The sequence below is a fragment of the Lactuca virosa genome, chromosome 9, assembly GCF_052849685.1.
Source record: "Lactuca virosa cultivar CGN04683 chromosome 9, Lactuca_virosa_CGN04683_v6, whole genome shotgun sequence".
NCBI classification, from domain to species: Eukaryota; Viridiplantae; Streptophyta; class Magnoliopsida; order Asterales; family Asteraceae; genus Lactuca; species Lactuca virosa.
Window position 1 is genome coordinate 144,287,553 of NC_136434.1, and position 6,233 is coordinate 144,293,785.

The 6,233-nt window shown below is 34.3% G+C and overlaps 1 pseudogene; it reads left to right on the forward strand.

The window, feature by feature from the left end:
* Nucleotides 1–4,449: 4,449 nt before the first annotated feature.
* Nucleotides 4,450–5,529, forward strand: LOC145139881 (uncharacterized; annotated as a pseudogene).
* Nucleotides 5,530–6,233: the final 704 nt, after the last annotated feature.

Below are 6,233 nucleotides of genomic sequence, written 5' to 3' on the forward strand. Positions count from 1 at the left end.
GAAACCATCCTATGACCTAATATACCGATCTAACCGATCAATAACATAGCAACCATCCTATAACTAGGATACTGATCTAACCAATCTCTAACATAGCAACCATCCTATAACCAGGATATCAATCTAAAAGATTGCTAGCATAGCAACCATCCTAAAACCAGGATGAAATCTAACAGATCAATAACATATCAACCATCCTAAAACCAAGATGCAAATCATAAAGGGCCGGCCATGGTGCCGTAGATCCTATTGATATAGTGAGGATAACTCACCTCGCAAGTAGCTCGAAGTGATAAAGTCAAAGTCCTCCAAATGCAGCTCCAAATTCAACACCTTCAAAATGATGCCAATAATCAGAAGAGTCGGATCCACCAGCTCCTCTATACTTCAATCCTGTTATACTTCAAGCCTTCTTCTTCCAAATCACCTTCCAAGCTTGAAAATCACACAAAATGGAGAGAAAATGCGATTTAGGGTTTTTGGGCTCAAATGGGCTGTGAGGGGAGGCTAAGGGAGGCTAATGACCCTTTAAATAGGGTGCTAAACCCTGGAATTAGGGTTTCATCCAACAGCTCCATCTCGTCGAGTCGTGTCCTCCGACTCGTCGAGTTCGTCACTTAAACACGCGGCTGATTTTGTTCCTACTCGACGAGTCAGAGCATCCGACTCGTCGAGTAGACCCTTTAAAATGGAAATAAAGTTGTAAAATTCATACCTGAGAGTCGGGGTGTTACACATACAGACTCATACAAAATTGCGTAAGGACTAAATGTGTGAGCTTCGGACACTAAAGATGCCTTACGTAATACATACATTCGAAATACAAGACCTCGACATTCGACACTACACAGGCCTAAATGTACTTCGACACCTCACTACATAATTCAACCCTTACAATCTCCCCCTTAGTGAGTAGTGTCAAATCTATGTCACCATCATCTTCACGGCCTGGTGAAGTACTTTGCGAACCTCTATATACCAGATGATCGTTTTTTGGATTTGAGCTTTCTCTTCTGCTGTATTCCTCTTACAATTGTTAAGACGAACGAGAAGGCTCGTATACTAAGAGTTCGTGTACCTCTCCACATCACAAACTTGGAACAAAAATTTTGTTATCTTATTATTCTTGTTCTTTCCAACGAAGACAACACCCAAATGTTTGTGAACAATCTCCCCATCCTCATAGTCCTTGGGACTACCTTGACCTTTCAGCATTGACTGGGGTACCTTCGTGGTTCTATTCACTGCCATTGCAAGATCGATATCCATCACAGCCAAGTAATCATAGTAGTTATCTATGAAAACTTTGATATGAGAAAAACCAATCAAAAAGTCATCTTTGTTGTTCACTTGGATCTTTGATACATCGACAATGCTTAATATCTTTGCCACATTGATAAGATCATTAAGGTTCATTAAAGCAAAGTCTGCAACCAAGAAGTCACATGCTACATTGTTTGCTCAAACAACATGGAAACGAAAACTTTGTAGCAAAACTTCGAATAGACTTTCTCTTGAAATGTTCAAAACTTTGACAATTTTGTCAAAACACCAAACATCTTCTTCCTTCTTTCCCAAAACAGAATGAAATCTTATCTTCAATATCTTATACGCATCCTTATCTTTGAACTTATCAACAAGCTGATACTGAGCAGAGACAAACATCATATGATTGACTGGAAAATCTTGCTGAATAAAATCAGTATTTTCAATCTCATAACTTTTTTTAGGAATCTTTTCAAAATCATGCATTCTTCCAGATGAGCCTCTTTGTTCGATTGTCTCGTAACACCACTACTTACTTGGATCACCTTTGTTTAAACCTGGTGGATCACCTTGTCTTTGTCTTAGTATGTTGTTTATTTGTCTTTGCCTCTCTATTTCCTTCTCCACATTTCTCTTTTTCTCTTATTCAGAAATAACCTTCTCAATACCCTTCCCTTTGTCACTATTTTCATCCTTAGAAGGTGGTGGCCTCGAACTCGAACTAGATCCCCCAGCAGATTCTCCAATAACTATGCCTTTTGTTATTGGTCTCGAAGTTGTCGTAGTAGAAGTGGTTGTTAGAGAAATAGGAAGTGATTTCGGAATTTGAGTTAATGTCACCTTCCCTACCACTTTGCCTTGATCAGTGATGTGAATTAAGAGCATAACGATTCCAAATTTTTTTCTATTGACCACAAACCCACTCCTTCGTTCTTAAGCCACAACCAGTCAATGTCATTGGATACCAAAACCAAATCTATTAGACCTTACATGTCAAAAATTAACTCCTTTGAATATCAAGTCTCCTTCATTCGACACCAATATGGGCCATAAAGTATTCGATTTCCTAATCATCATTCAAGTATCGAACGACACACATGTCTAGCCTTCGATGTCAAGAACAAAAACTCAACCTAAATTTGAAATTAAACCCCAAATCAAACATTATTTCGACATCCACAGCCCATGTTCAACTTGTATCAAATGATTCCAACCTTCAATTCATAGATTCATCACTTCAAAATCGAGTTTGACTGTTTCTGAGTTTGACTTTTCGAAATCAATGATCAACAAACACGAAATTGATGAACCTAAAGTCAAATTTTAGATCAAAACGTGATTGTTTCACTATTCTTCATCACATTCAAGTGTTCTTGGCCATATTCATCAAAATCAAAGAAGCAATTTTGACGATTTTTACACTTCAACTTGATCATTATCGATTTATAATAAAACAAAACACATCCAATCGATTCACAAGTTCAGATTAACGAACAACTCTTAATCAATTGACAAAAGTGTGGAAACGAGAACAAAACTCAAGAACAGTTGACTATAAATCGAGACAATATTATCCAAACGTACAACTAAGAATGTGTATGATGACGACGAACAATGAACAACCGCTCATATGTATCGAATGGATTTAATGAATTGTTTGTCTCACAATTTCAAGATATTGGATCGAAATACATTTTGGGCTCAAAATTGATGAACAGTAATGGATTAACGACATCAGATCTTAACCAAACAAATTTTGGGCTTAAAAACAAACATGAACAATAATGGATCTAATATGATTTTGGGCTAATTCTTGATTCAAACGAACAATGACAATTTAAGAATCGAATCAAACAAAAGAATAGGATTGGATCGAGCTTGATCAATGAAAATATTATTAGATCATAACAAATGGGTTTTTCAAAAAAAAAAATTTGATCCAATGAGTCAAAATGATCAAAAATTCTAGAACGCAAGCACGAATCAAACAAATTTAGAGAGATCATTAAGAAACTCACAATAAACGTTCCAATTGTGTTAAATGTAGCCAAACCGAGAACCGTTTCTTCAAAAAAATCGCTTTGATCTTCGAAGAATCACTCTGATACCAAATGATGTGAATTAAGTGCATTGATTTGGCATGAGGAATTAAAATGAACACAAAGAACACAGTGATTTGGGTGTCTAAGAGGTGTATTCGATCATTAAAGTTGTTACAAAAAAGTATAAGCTAGATCTAGACAAATAAATAGCTCACACTAACACTCTCAATGTTACATCTCTCAAACACACATCTACAAGTGGTATGAAACCCACTATATATAGAGGTGTTTACATGTCTCTCTCTCTATCTCTCATGTCATAAAGCATCACTACCACATGCAAGTGGGTCTACAAGAGTCAAACCATTACAAAGTCATTCATGCATAACTTTGCACCCCAACATAAACTACTAATTCCAAAGGGTAAATTTTTAATACCAAAATTACTGTAATGTTTAATCTAATTTTTAATAAATAACTAACTACAACTTATTTGTCGGCCGATACTGTTTCATAGATGTTGGTTTGCCTCATACAACTGCACTAATGGCACCATATCGCACTATCAAGTATCATTTGAAAGAGTATTCTGCTCGGGCCCCTGCGAATTCAAAATATCTATTTAATATCCGCCATGTTTCATTACGTAACGCTATAGAACGGGCATTTGGTGTTCTAAAGAGAATGTTTCATATCATTATAAGTACACAAGAACCTTTTTATTCTTGTGAGGCACAATCAGACAGTTTCTTGGCATGTTGTATTTTACATAACTTTTTGTTAGAAGAAGATTGAGACAAAAATCTTGAAGATGAGGTCCTACAGGAGATGTTAAATGAACCAAGAGAGGAAGTGTGACATAATATAAGAGAGACAAGTGAGGGTAATGTTGTAGCAGAGCGAATGAGGAACTTAATTGCAAATCAAATATGGACTGATTACTTACCGAGTCCAAACCATGAGATAGAAATGTCAATGTAGCTACTAGTTTTTTATTATAGCATTTCAACTTGATTTTGTATGGATCGTTAGTGTTTGACTTTATTTGTGTTATTTATCTTTTGAGCATGTTATTTACTAAATTTGATTTATGTTATCAGTGCATGGTTCTTTTATTTACGATGTTATGTAGGTCATAATGATGAAGGAAAAACAAGTTAGTAAGAAAGAACAAATAAAATGGACAGATTGGATGGATTATTGTTTTATTCAAGCTATGTTGACACAACACGAGAAAGGATTAAGGATTAGTGGGAGTTTCATCCCACAAGCATACACCAACATGGTGGAGGAGCTTAATCAAAAGTTTGGGAAGAGTTTAAAAAAAATCATTTAAAGAATCGTTTGAAAACTTTAAAATCAGGTTTTTCGCAATGGTATGACGTGTTCCGCGAAACTTCATTGAGTGGATTCAGTTGGAATTCTGAAACACAACTTATTGAAGCGGATGAGGAAGTGTGGGCCAACCTAATTAATGTAAGTTTTTGTATTGGATTTTACTTAGTTTGCATACATTTATGTTATTTTTCTTAACAATAATTATATTTCGGATTGTGTGTTACAATCAAAGCCTGAGGCAATTTCATTGATGTCCAAAAAAATACCAAACTACAATGAAATGCTAGCTTTATTTGCGACAAATAGAGCTTCAAGGGTGCATACTGAAACCCCGAAAGAGAAGAATTCTCGATTGAATAGGATTGGGGATATCCAAGTATAAACAATTGAAGAAGTGGATGAGTTACTAGCAAGAAATGACATAACACTTGAGAAACAATAGAAAAATGATGATGATGATGGTGATGATAATATTCAAGTGTTATCTCCTACATTCTTTTCACCGGTGAAAAATTCAAGTTCTAAGAAGTACAAAAGTTAAAAAAGGAAACATGAAATTAAAGATGAAGATGAAGCTGAAGCTGAACCTGGATCGTTTGAAAAGGTTATTATGAGTGCATTTAAAGATGTGGCTTCTGCTATGAAGGAAAGTAACAAAATCTTCGAAAACTCTCATCATCGGGTTTATACTGGTGATGAAATTTATAAAGAGTTAGAGCCGATGGATTTGGAACCCAATGAATTCGCAGAAGCTCTCATGTTTTTGTCGCGAAATCAATTTGATGCGGGGACATTATTTAGAGTTCCATTTAAAATACGAAAAGGTTTGCTGGAAAAATGGTGGATGCAAGTAAATGACTTACTTAGGATGATAGTTTTTTGATTTTCATCAGTTTGACTTCATACTTTTTGGTTTTTGGTTTAAGTTCATACATTGGAATTTGTTTCGTTATTCTTGCATTGACTTTAAATTGGTTTCTTATGAATGGGTTTGATTATTTTTACGTTGACTTCATGTTATGTATCAGCTTATGCATTTTGAGTTTATTTAGTTATGTTCCGCTTTATATTGGTTTTGTTTGAAAACTTAATACAGATCAAGAACATACTAGAATTATGATTAATAATGAATTATGCATTAATGATTTTTTTATAAGTAATCATGTGAACAAAATAAGTAAAGAAGTCGAGAGGTAGGCAGCAGTTGGCAAACAAAAAAAAAATAGTTTATGCATAATTTTGTTTTCAATAGAATTGAAAGGTCTAGCATGCTCAAGAGTCATATTAAAGTGATATTACTAAATAACATATGATACTAATGGGTCACACTAACAACAACTTGATACAATTGATTATTTATTAGAAATTGATTTTAATAAATATTCAATAAAACTCTTATAATTAAATTGGAAATTATTTATTTCATGGAAATAATAAATTCCATTAGCAAGTAACTTAATATATATCATATGGTATGATTTATAAGTCATGTACAAACTTTTGGACTAGTTGAATCCTTTTGTCTTTTTCCTAAAAGACAAGGTTTATATTTTATAAAAGAGTTTATAAAAAATTGACTTTCTTTCT